We start from the raw sequence: 13689 nt of genomic DNA, 5'->3' as shown, positions 1-13689 counted from the left end.
CCAGAAACTTCATATCAAAAATATGAAATCAATATTCGGCCACTGGGAACGTGAGCGTTAAGCACGATGAGCCTGCGTTTGAGTGACAGATGGAGAGTACGTGTGTACGTGTGTGTGTGTTTGTGCGTAAGTGTGTGTAAGTGTGTGTGTGTGTATGTGTCTAGCACTGCACTTCTACAATCAGTGTGAATGTGACTACAGAGAGCTCTTCTAGAAAATAAGCAATAACATATATTCACTAAAACACAGGATGGTCTTAAAAAGACATTTACAATCAGTGTTTAAAAGAATAAATGGCTTTTAGTCTTTTTATGGATGAAGTTAACACGAACCTGTAAGTTGCTTTTAAAAGCTTGTGTTCGAATCCATGTGTGCATATTTTTGTTTGTTTATTTCTAAGAATCAAACTAATATAATTACATTATTCATCTTGTTTAGATACATTTTAATGATATGATCATTATTATCATTCAGCAAATTAAAAACACTCATATAACAAAAAAAGCTTCCATGACTCTACTGGTAAAAAGTATGTGAATCCTTTGGATTTACTTGGATTTCTGCATAAATTGATCATTAAATATGTTCTGATCTTCATCTAAGTCAAAACAATAGACAAACACAGTCTGCTTAAACTAATACCACATAAAAAAAATATATGTTTGCATGGTTGAAACTATTTCATGTATGTAACCCCATATTTTAAATATATTTACAGTAAAATTATAATACATTTAATGAGTATTACAGCTGTATCACTATTATTATACACCAGATATATTAGGAATTTAATAAGAATTGATGTTAAATATATATGAAAATATATTTTAATATACTGTACTACATTTTTAGCGTGTTACAAATTAACTTTACATTTTTTATTTGACATTTAAATGTGTTATTTAACAGTGTATGCTATTATTTACTTACATTTATATTTTCCTAATTATAATTACAGAGCATTTAAATATATATATATATATATATATATATATATATATATATATATATATATATATATATACGTACACATACACACACACACACACACACACACACACACACACACACACACACACACACACACACACACACACATATATATATATACCAGGGAATGGAGATACTATTCACAACTTTGGTGTGTGCAGTGGAATGTGTGTTGTGTGTGTGTGTGTGTGTGTCTCTGGACAAAGAGCAGATGTCTCCATTTTTTATTATTACACTATACTGTACTTTTTAAAAAGTATAAAGTTTACTTTCAAACATTTGAAAATCTAAACATTTAATATATTTTAAGTGCATGAATATGTTAGTATATTTACAGCATACTTAGATATTTCTCAATATGTCTTAAGTACAATATATATATATATATATATATATATATATATATATATATATGGGATGTGTGTGTGTGTAAGCATAAACTTAATGTACTTATATATTATATTTTATATTTTAAGTAAGTTAGTATATTTACAGCATACTTAGATATTTCTCAATAAGTATAATTAAGTGTATATATATATATATATATATATATATAATTTTTTTTTTATTTATTTATTTTCGCCAGGGATTGGAGATACTTTTCACACAGTGGAATGTGTGTGTGTGTGTGTGTGTGTTTGTGTGTGTGTGTGTGTGTGTGTGTGTCCTAAGTGTTTAGCATCCCGTCACTGAGGACACACAGCAGATGTCTCAATTCAGGTAGTTTGGTCACAGATAGAGGAGCACAGCTGCCTCCCGCTAATCCATTGGACGCACTGCACGTGCATGACTAACAGAGAGAGAGAGAGAGAGAGAGAGAGAGAGAGAGAGAGAGAGAGAGAAAGATAAAACCTGCTGGCCCTCCTGCTCTCTGAAGCGAGATTAAACCAACTCCTGAATCAGTAATTATTCTATTGACTGTCCAAATATAAACACATTAGAGATGGAGGGATGAGTCGTGGGCCGATTATGCAGAAAGAAATGAAATGAGAGTGAAAAATGACAAAATATGATGTTCCACTGGGGACACCGTACCAAACGGATTTAGATGATGTTTAAAATGCCACTCACTCTAAGACAAAACAAGACAAAACACGACTTAGAGACGTCCAAAAGTTTGGAGTTTTAGATTAATATTAAATACATGAAAAAGGGACACATATTAAAGGACACATATAAAATTACGTAGTAAACAGTAAAAAAAAAGTATTATTCCTCCACATTAATCCCCTGATCTAAACCTGATGAACTGAGATGGTGATTTGAGGTGATTTAATTGGGATGAGTTGGAGCTTCACAGCGTGAAGGAAAAGCACCTCCAGAAACTCCTTCATGATGTTCATTGCTATCTTACACCTCACCAACAGTCTATTTTCATTACTTCCTCCTGCCTCGGTTTAAACAGCAGCAGAGCTTCTGAATATATCTACACTGATGGGCGTGGTGTTCTGGAAATTAGGTTTGTTCAGGTACATTTCTGCAGTTTTGCTTGTTTATCTTGGTAACAGAAAACACAGGTGCACCGCTGACTGAATAAAACCTAGACAGATGCCAACAGAAAGACTTTCATTGCTATCTTGGCGACACATTCGTATACTCCCACTTGTTAAACACACATGCACATACAGTAGTGCTCAAACTCCACTTTTATATCAACAATCAATTGCTGCTCCCGTCAATGAGCAGGTCAGTTTCCGCTTCTGCTGAGAAGTATTTGTTGGACACGTCCAGGAATCTGCACCGTTAAAATAGCAATCTGCCCAAGTCAGAGCTCACCTGATCTACTCTTAAAGGGAATGATAAGCCAGAAGCACGCTGATTGGTTTATTTCACGTTACACCCAAAATAAACCACACCCATGATTAATTAAAAAACTTTGTACATGCCTTTTGAGGGTTTCAAGCCATATAAGGTGTACTTTTCCTGTTGTTACGATAGCAAAGACACACTGGCAGATGCCAATTCAAGCTGCACAGTGCATGGTTGACGGCTCGCCTATAGATCAATAATATATGTTCCTTAAACCCTAACCAGAAATTGGTGTTTGATCTTTTGATATTGAAAAAACTCAATGTACCATTTAAAAATGCTGTTAAAGTGATTGTAAATAATGTATTTTTCAATCCTTTAATTAGCTCAAAAATCGTAAATGCGCTTTATAATCTGGTGCTCCTTATGTATGAATTCTACCGCTATAGTACAGCGTACGAGCCTGGAGTTGTATTAGCATTATAGTCAATAACTGCGCTAAGCTCTAGCTCTTTTGCCGTTCAGAGGTCAGTATTATCGGCCTGTAGCCTGCTGCTAACTTCGGCTAGCACTGCTGGAGCAGCATTAGCATTACCAGCTAACCATGCTGCGTGCTAGCTTTTTCACCGTTTAGAGATGAGTATATCGGACTATAGCCTGCTGCTAAATGAGTTAAAACAAGCTACGTGGAAAAACAAACAGGGTTCCCCACTGTTGCGCTGTCAGGTGGCATTTACTAGCGCTAACCCCGGCTAGCTGCTAATGCTGCTTCACCTAGCCTTAGTGTAAATCTGGAAATCTAAGTTTACTGTAAATAAACGGAAGCGCTTTACTTACCGGAATAAACTGTTTTCAAGAGAGAAAACTTTTAGTTTTCTTTTAGTTTAAAACATATTGTTTTTTTTACAGTTTTGTTTACTTAGCTTAGCTTTATTTAACTTAATCACCACCCAGTGGCGAGACCTGCTGAACTAGAAGGAAAACATGGCAACCATGACACCCCTGTTCCTTACTAGTGTCACAGCAATGTGCATTATAATCTAGTGTGCCTTACAGTGCGAAAAATACCGTAATTGGAAGTAATTCATTTTAGCCGTCTGAACAGCACAGACTTTGTATTTGTTATCTGTTGTTTTTGTTAAAAATGAGGATGTAAACCAGGTGTTAACCTAAACAGTGCAAAAACTGAGCAGCAGGATAATTAAAGCATGAAGTCGTGTTTCCTCAGCTCTCAGAATTAAAGTGAGGAAACACATCTCAGCTTTTCCCATCAAATGTATCACCAATTTACCAGCAGCAGGTAAACAATGGCAAACAACACAGAAAACAAACCGAGAGAGAGAGAGAAAGTCTTTTTTGCGCTTGAATTTGCTAAATGCAGCTCTGGAAAAAAATAAGAGAGCACTTAAAAATGATGAGTTTCTTTAATTTTACCAAATAAAAAAAAAAACCTCTGGAATATAATCAAGAGGAAGATGGATGATCACAATCCATCAAACCACCAAACTGAACTGCTTGAATTTTTGCACCAGGAGTAAAGCAGCATAAAGTTATCCAAAAGCAGTGTGTAAGACTGGTGGAGGAGAACCAAAACGCCAAGATGCATGAAAACTGTGATTAAAAACCAGGTTTATTCCACCAAATATTGATTTCTGAACTCTTAAAACTTTATGAATATGAACTTGTTTGTTTTCTTTGCATTATTTGAGGTATGAAAGCTCTGCATCTTTTTGTTATTTCAGCCATTTCTCATTTTCTGCAAATAAATGCTCTAAATTACAATATTTTTATTTGGAATTCGAGACAAATGTTCTTTTAATCTTTTAAAATGCTCTGAGAGATGTAAAATGGGACATAGTTTTTGCCTTGGAACTCTCCCATGAGATCTCCTGGATAAGTTCTTCATGCCCTTTTGGAGTAATTTTGGTTGGTTGGTCACTCCTGGGAAGGTTCACCAGTGTTCCATGTTTTCTCCATTAGTGAATAATAGTGAATCACTGTGGATCTCTGGAGTCCCAAAGCTTTAGAAATGAGTTTGTAATCTGTTCCAGACTGATAGATGATCAATTACTTTTTGTTTTCTCATCTGTTTTTTTTATTATTATTTCTTCAGATCAGGGTAAAATGTGTTGCTTTTTGAGATCTTTACTCAGATTAGCTTAAGCCCTCTCCGGACGGGATTATTTTCTCAGGATGTTCTGGGGTAATTTTCTATTTTATGGGGTTTTTTATCGTCTGTGATCTTATTCCCGTCCCGACCGAGCATGTACATTACAGGCTGAATTATCTACTGTTTTTCTCTGAACTCCGTGGTCCTCCAGTAATTTTAGTCCCGTCCGGATGCACATCTCTGAGTTTTGTCTCCTCACCTTTAATAAAATAGCTATTTGTCCACTGCCGTGCACCGTAATTACACTTTGGGCGCGCGTTTCCACGTAGACCTATGTTCGTTAAAGGGGTAAATACTATTTTAAAGGGGACATGAAACACTTCAAGTATTTAATTTAATTCACAAGATGTATTTTCACTCTAACAAATTTTATAAGTTTAACAGTTGTCAGTGAAGCGTAATTAAAATAATAAGCAATCTAAATGTAATTTTTTTAAGTAAGGGCAGCGCCATCTTGTCCCAGCGCTGAAAGTGACGTCACGAGGTTGGTTCTCGCACGCCTCACTACTATAATCTATGAGAATACCGTAATTTAGATCCTCAATAAATAATAAAATCCAAACCAAAACTCAATGCAGAGCGGGGGGGCACTTTTGTATTGCCCCTGTGTGTAGTAATACTGGGAGTAGTGAATTTTAATAGGGTGAGGAATGAGAAATATTTACTTTCACTTTCATACCTTCAGCGGGGCTCGCAGCGCTGAAGCGTGAGAATCCTCCGGTTAGCTGCAATGCTAGGGGTTAGTGGCGAGCACTTTCTAGACCAGGACTATGTGAAGGAGAGGGGTTTGAGTCAGGAGCATTAGCGCCAGATAAATAAGCTGAAGTCTGAGGCTTTTTTCCTCCGTTTTTTATTTTTCCTCTGATCAGCTGGAATGTACAGACCGTCCGACTGATGGTAACGTTACTATGAGAGCGGCAGCTGTGAGCCGCACAGAACCAGCCAAACAACACGCCCACCCAGCAGAGCAGCGAGAGGTACCGTTACCGAAAATCTAGATAAAATGACAATTTAAAGATAACATAGCTAGCGTTAGCTACTTAGCTAGCTATCTTATTCTAGCTAGCCAACGCTAGCTAACTAGCTAACACTAACTAGATGAAGCTAAGTACCCAGTAGGGCTGCCACGATTAGTCGACTAGTCACGATTATGTCGACTATTAAAATAGTCGACGACTAATTTAATAGTCGATTAGTCGTTTTTTTTTTTTCTTTGTTTTTCTCTCCAAACTGCTGCGACTGCCTTTCTGTCCTGGACGCACATGCGCAGTAGTGGAAACCGGGGTAGGTAGTGGACGACATCTCAGGACATTATACAGACAGGCTCTGGTTTCATGGCTACCCCGCTACAGAACTCAAAAGTGTGGGATCACCAAGAAAATAAAAGTGAAACGCGTGCAATGCAATATCTGCAATGAAGAACTTGCCTTCCTCGGCAGCACAACCGCGATGCACGAGCACCTGAAAAGGAGGCATGTTGTGGCTGATTAAATGACGAAGAAGCTAAATTGCTATTTAGCTGCTAAAATTAGCGTAAACAGAGCGTTAACTTAGTACTTAACTTACTCATCTTGATAGCTTTAAAACAGAGGTCACTAATAGGCGGACCGCGATCTGGATCCGGACCCAGACGTTGTCACAAATGCCGTCCCAAACCGATAAACTACAGAGAAGGATTTCATTCTGACAGTGGCTTCTGTTTTCAGTGCTTTTCGGTGCAGTAAACTCACAGATCAGTCATGTGTGGTGTAAAATCACCAAACGCTCTCCTCTGCCAATCAGATCTGTGCAGACCGCTGCCCTGTGTACGGTAATGTACACAATATCTGGACAGAGAGGCATTTTTTATTAATATACTTTTTTTTCATAATAGTTCAAACAACCTCACAGTTGAGATGTTTCATAAATGCCAGTGCCTTATCCTTATTTTACACAGTTGTTTACACTTTATGCTAAACAGTAAAATAATTGTCTGTTACAACAAGCTGCATATTTCATTAAAGGTTTAATTAACTATGATTTTAATTGTTTTTATTTTTAGTTAGCATATAGCTGAAATCTAATGATGGTTGTATAATAGCAGCTGCATTCTATTGTTTTATATTCAATTAACGTATGATCCGATTAGTCGACTAATCATAAAAAATAATCGGTGATTAGTCGACTATAAAAATAATCGTTTGTGGCAGCCCTAGTACCCAGTAAGCATTCTAACTTCTAAACTGAACGGTTTATCAACCAAACAGCGCCTGGATGTTTCAATATCCACTTAAATCATGTTCATTTCATTCAGTCTTAATGAACTCTGGACTTTACATGTTAAATAGCTAAATGTATATAAAATAGCTGGTTAACTGGATGGTAGTACCTGCTGTGGTCGCGCTGCAGGGTTCTGCACGGCTCCACGTAGAGAGAGAATAAACACTCCCAAAACGTCTCTCTCAGAAAAGCATCTGAAAAGTTCTGCTCAGGTTTATACAGGAAAGATCTCTGAGTAAATGCTCCATGTTAGCCTAGTTCAGCTTCGTCTTCATCCATAATCTCCACAAACTATATGCTCTTTTCCTCTAGCTATATGCCTGGGATCTTAAACCAACCAACCTCGTGACGTCACCAGTGCTGCACGGGCAACATGGCGGCGCCCTAGCTCAAACGTAACAAACATAAATATATTATAATTTAGTGTGTAAACATTTTATATAAAAAAAATCCCCCCCAAATAAATTCCATTATATTTAATCCCTTAGAAAACTTGTACAAACTGAAATGTTTCATGTCCCCTTTAAGTCTTTATATGCAGTGAATATATTTAGTAAGCTCAGCAATGGAAGGCATTGACATTATCACTGAATCACTTTAGAATAAAAGTCAAGATAAGTGAGAATCTTAAGAGTCAACAGGCGAGTGACACTGAGGAAAATGACAGGGAGCGACGGGATGATGATGAGAGGAGGTGAAAGGTGGAAAGAAAGAGGGAGAGAGATAAAGGAAGAAAGGAAGAAGAGCAGGAGAATAAGTGTGTGGAGAGGAAGCGAGAGCTGGGCGCGAGAGCTGCTGCTGCTGCTGCTGCTATTACGCCTCTTTTCAGGCTCGGTTGGCCGCTGTGGAGGCTGCTGACAGGAGGTCAAAGCAATTCCAGCGTGTAACTCGCGCAAATTCCACCGCAAATAACAGAGCTATAAAACCAGGAAAAACACCGCAGCTCCTCCAACACCCAACCTTCCAGAGGAAGAAGAAGAAGAAGATCAGGGTGAAAACACCAGCACAATACAGCTCTCACACATCCCTCACACTCACAACTCTTACACTCTGCTCTCACACAACCATTAAACCCATAGACTGATCTACAAAATCCAATATATTCACATTTTACACCAAATATAACCTTCCCTTTACCAGCAGCTTTACTGTCCAAGCTGTATTTAACTAAACAAACTGTGTACAGCGCACAAAACAGGCAAAAGTTAACAAACAAAGCTACACGCATTGATCCAAACTGTAACAACAGACGAAACTGTAGGCAATGAACAAAATGAGCAAAACTTTAGACAACAAACAAAACTTCACATAACGATAAAATCTGTTTTTTTTTTCACTTTCGGTTTTTGTTATTTTGTTTGTTTTCTTTAACGAGAACTGCACACATTGAAAAGATCTGCAGACAACAAACAACACTATAGACAATGAACAGAAATTTAGACAATGAACAAAACTGTAGAAAATGAACAAAAAATTTGACAATGAACAAAAAACAAAAGAACTGAAGGCAACAAAGAAAACTATATGCAATAAACAAAAAAAACATAGAAAACAAACAAAACTGTAGACAGTGAACAAAATGAACAAACTGTAGAAAACAAAGAAAATTGTAGACAATTAACCAAACAAACAGAACAGAAGGCAACAAACAAAAATATAGACAATAACCAAATTGTAGACAACAACAAAAAATCTAGACAATGAACAAAAATGTAGACAATGAACAAAACTGTAGAAAACAAAAAACTGTAGACAATGAACCAAACAAACTGAAGGCAACAAACAAAACTGTAGACAATAAACAAAAATGTAGACAACAAACAAAACTGAAGACAATGAACAAAATGAACAAAACAGTAGAAAACAAAGAAAACTGTAGACAATTAACCAAACAAACATAACTGAAGGCAACAAACAAAACTATAGACAATAAACTAAATGGTAGACAACAAAGAAAACTGTAGACCGTGAACAAAACTAACAGAACCGAAGGCAACAAACAAAACTATAGACAATAAACTAAATTGTAGATAATGAACAAAACTGTAGTAAACAAACAAAACTGTAGACATAAACTAAACTGTAAAAAACAAAGAAAATTGTAGACAATTAACAAAAATGTAGACAATGAACAAAACTGTAGACAACAAAGACAACCGTAGACAATGAACCAAACAAACAGAACTGAAGGCAACAAACAAAACTATAGACAATAAACTAAATTGTAGACAACAAAGAAAACTGTAGACAGTGAATAAAATTAACAAAACGAACAAAACTGTAGAAACAATAAAACAGAAGGGGTTTCGCTTATTTTTTTGTGCAGTGAATGAAAGTGAATATGGTTAATGAGGAAGGAATAATTATTCCCAGTAATTATCAGCATGTTAAAATCATTACACTCACACTCTGCTCAGACTGTGTGGAGCTGTTCACCACTTTCGTCATTTTTAAAACTGTATCATCGTCAGATTCACAAAAAAACATATATTTTCTGTAACCTCTTAAATCTAGTGTGAATGCACTGAGGAACAGGGTGAGAGGAGGCTGGGGTTTAAGTAGCAGAACCTGCTTTTGTGTTCAGATCAAACTAAATTCTGATGTGTATTAATTACAGAACGTACAGAACCCTATAAAAGTGGTAGAGTGTGTAAATATGTGGCTGAATGAGTGAAATCAGAGTAAGCTGTGCTGGTAGAGGCAGGCCGGGTGATTGATGTGGACGAGCGCTGGAAGAATAAGCCGGGATTTTGGCTCTGGACCAGCCGCTGGTGATTAATCCATTACAGTAATGGACATTTTAGCCCCTTTTGTAAAACATGTTTTTTGGGCATCCTTTAAAACTAACAGGCCGCCATAAAAAAAAGACAGCCAGCGACTTGAAAGCCATAAAAAGCAATTATTCCTTTGTAATGCAAGAAGCAGACATCATAAAAGTATAACTGTAATTGCCATTAATTGCACATGGGTGACCGGATCTGCATGGCTAATGCTCTGAGTGCACAGCGTCGTGATTTATGCGCTTTGATTAGCTTCACTTGCAGAAAATCACGAGGATGTATGGAATTTTTTTTTTTTTTTACAAGCTTTTAAAGCACTACAGGCACTTCATATCCTCGGGTCGGGACGGCAGAAATGCTTGATGTAATTTGGGTTTAATTTACGACTCGGGGAGCGATCTGTGGCTCGAGGTTCACGGCAGTGATTATACTGTTATACTGCAGCGTTCAGCCCCAACCTGGATCTGATTAATACAACAAACTGAACTGTGTGTGAGAGGGATCACTGCCTGCTCAAATCTACCTGCTGCATGCTCACCGAGATTATTAACAATAACGGAAACGGAGAAAATAACACAAAAAATACAGTTTCATTAACTGAAACTAATAGAAACGGTAATTAAAAAAAAAAAAAAAAAAACAGTAACTAACCAGAACTGAATTAAGAGTTTATAAGACTAACTAAAACGAACTGAAATTGCAGATAGAATACCCTTGTAGAATAGATATGTTTGTTATTTATATGTGCTGCACCTCACTATCCGATAGATAGTATAACGATAGAAAACAGTGAGAAATCTGCAGAAAAACATTTGTGAGTGTGGACAAAGCCAATCACCAGAGTATTGATTTCACCTGTTCCCCTCAGTCCACACGCACCTCGCACAGTTTTGTCTTTTGTCATTGTCATTTTCGACCCTGATTCTCGAGTTTAAATTACCTAAAATTAGTAACTTCTAAGTGAGACTGATTAAGGCAATAATTCCAAAAATGTAACGCTGTGTTGAAGGACGGGACGAGGAGAGCGGACGCTAATGCAAGTAATATTTATTAAAAAAACAGAAAACAAAACATAAACCAAACAGAAACTCAGACACATGGAGACCAACTAACAGACGGGATTAACACAGCCGTGACAGACGTGTAAACGCACAAGAACTGACAAAAACACTACTGACAGAGACGCTTAAATACACACACCAGGCGGGAAAGAGAACAGGTAACACCTGGGGACTGACTAACGAGGGGCGGAGCTACACATGGACACAGGTGAGTGGAAAAACACCAGGGAAGAAACACAGAGAAGTCGGGTCACGTGAGAATAACAGACATGAGAATAGACAGAAAACAGGCAAAAGATGTGACAAAAAATAAGCAAAATCATTTTACATTTACACAATGTTTAATAAGACAAAACGTCTGGTATCATAGACAAATATGATTTATTGCATTAAAATTAGATAATTTCACTTTCTAAGATTTTATTTTTTGTAGTGTGTGTGTGTAAATTGTGTATAGTGTACACTGTGTAGACAGCTTAACACCACTGTGTGCCCGAGTATTATGGGTAAAGCCTGGCTTTATAACGATAGAAAACTCTGAGAAATCTGCAGAAAATTCTGTATGGGATTAGAATATGAGCATAAGGGTGATAAAAGCACGTGTTCTGTAGTAAAACAGGAGATACAGTATGTGGAATAAACTAAACACAGCTATACAGTAAGTCTGTTTGGGAAGCAGCATAAGAGCGCTAACAGTGAGAACCTGACAGATTCCTAGAGTTTTAGTGAACTGGGAAAATCTGATTTTATCTACAGAGCAGCAGTGAGCTGAAATACACTAAAGGAAACTCTAAAATGGACTGGATTCACTAAAGAACATTTTAAACTTTTAGTTTTTAAACACCTCCAGCCTGTAACTCTTTTACCTTTTATTTGTTTTATTTATCTTATCTATTTTTTATCTCATTTTCTGTTTTACATTTTAGCCTTTTTAGTAATTTTATTATTATTCATTATTATTTTTTTTCTGAATTATTTTATTTCTTCTTAATTAAATATTATACTGTTTTCTTGATTTTGATGTTCCTTATTTAAGCTCACCTGATTAAATTATTTATTTTAAATTAAATTTATTAAAATGTTCAGTCCATTTAAGTTATAAATGCTCGGCTCCACTGGAAATGAGGGTTATCCTAAATATATTACTGAGTAAATGGCATCACCAAAAACAATGCAGACCAGATATTTATTACTTACTTATAGGCAATATAGTGAACAGTATATATGCATAGATGTCTGTAAAGCTGCTTTTAGATCAATTTGATCTGTATTTCTTTCAGATAATACATGAATGAATGAATGAATGAATGAATGAATGAATGAATATCACTTTGACTGGTTCTACATATTTATTTTGGGTGAATGCTGTATATAATAATGTAATTTCTGTCCTAAAAATGTACAAATTCATACACTCACTCACTCTTTCTCTCTCTCTTACACACACACACACACACACACTCCCCCGACTCCTTCAGGTGTTGAGCAGGTGCAGGTGTGAGGGTCCGAAGCCTCAGAGAGCACATTTCTATTTTTATTCTCTCCAGTGATTCACAATCACACCATCACACACACACTGACAGATCAAGAACACTCAAACACACTGATAACAGCACTGATCACCACCATACCAAGTGAAAAAGTCTGATCACATGACCTGTGAGACACGGTGGTGAAAGCTGATTGGACATGAACCTTTCTACATATATAATAGAATATATTTTATAGTAAGAACTAATATATCATGTTGATGTAATCCTAACTGGTAACTGTGCATTGTGGAGGATATGGAGTGCCTTTGTATTATGGAGTGTATAGATGGATGGATGGATGGATGGATGGATGGATGGATGGATACTTTATTTATCCCGAAGGAAATTTAGTATGTATATGTAAATGTATATATCTAAATATAGGAGTAGTTCAGGAAGGGCACTGGGTGATGTATGGGTTTAGGGGCGGGGCAGGAGGGAGAGCTGACTGGGTTGAGCAGATAGCGGTGAGATGCAGGTGATTGGATGTATATACTGTATATATTATTGGAGGGATGAGTTAGCAGTTTTTCAATTTTCATGAACAATTAGTTGTGACTCACTAAATAAATAAACAAACAAAAAACCATGAAACATTATAAAAATGATAGAAAATAAGAATAAGGCAATATAATAAAAAGACAATAAAATGAGTTAATGCAAAGTAAAAGTAAAAAAAAATACAAGAAAAGAAAAGTAAAATTAAACAGGACAATTAAATTTTAGCTTAATTAACTAAGGTTGCATTCTATTTTCTTATTTTATTTACATTCTATTTTCTTATTTTATTTACATTCTATTTTTTATTTTATTTACATTCTATTTTTCATTGTTTTTATATGTATCATTTTATTTAATTATTTTGTAACTTTGTGTACTATACATAACTGCTGCTATCTAGATGAGAATCAAAACCATACTTCCTCTCGGGAATCAATAAGGTATCTATCTATCTATCTATCTATCTATCTATCTATCTATCTATCTATCTATCTATCTATCTATCTATCTATCTATCTATCTATCTATCTAGATGAGAATCAAAACCATATTTCCCCTCTGGGATCAATAAGGTATCTATCTATCTATCTATCTATCTATCTATCTATCTATCTATCTATCTATCTATCTATCTATCTATCTAT

General features: G+C 36.1%; 1 protein-coding gene across 9 annotated transcripts in view; it reads right to left on the bottom strand.

Annotated features, from left to right (window-relative positions):
• tenm3 (teneurin transmembrane protein 3) overlaps nucleotides 1-13689 on the bottom strand; it is a 1272390-nt gene that overhangs the window by 769722 nt on the left and 488979 nt on the right. The gene's annotated exons all lie outside the window — the stretch shown is intronic.

The sequence above is a fragment of the Astyanax mexicanus genome, chromosome 7 (genome assembly GCF_023375975.1).
Source record: "Astyanax mexicanus isolate ESR-SI-001 chromosome 7, AstMex3_surface, whole genome shotgun sequence".
Lineage (NCBI taxonomy): Eukaryota > Metazoa > Chordata > Actinopteri > Characiformes > Acestrorhamphidae > Astyanax > Astyanax mexicanus.
This window is presented reverse-complemented; position numbering and strand designations above follow the sequence as displayed.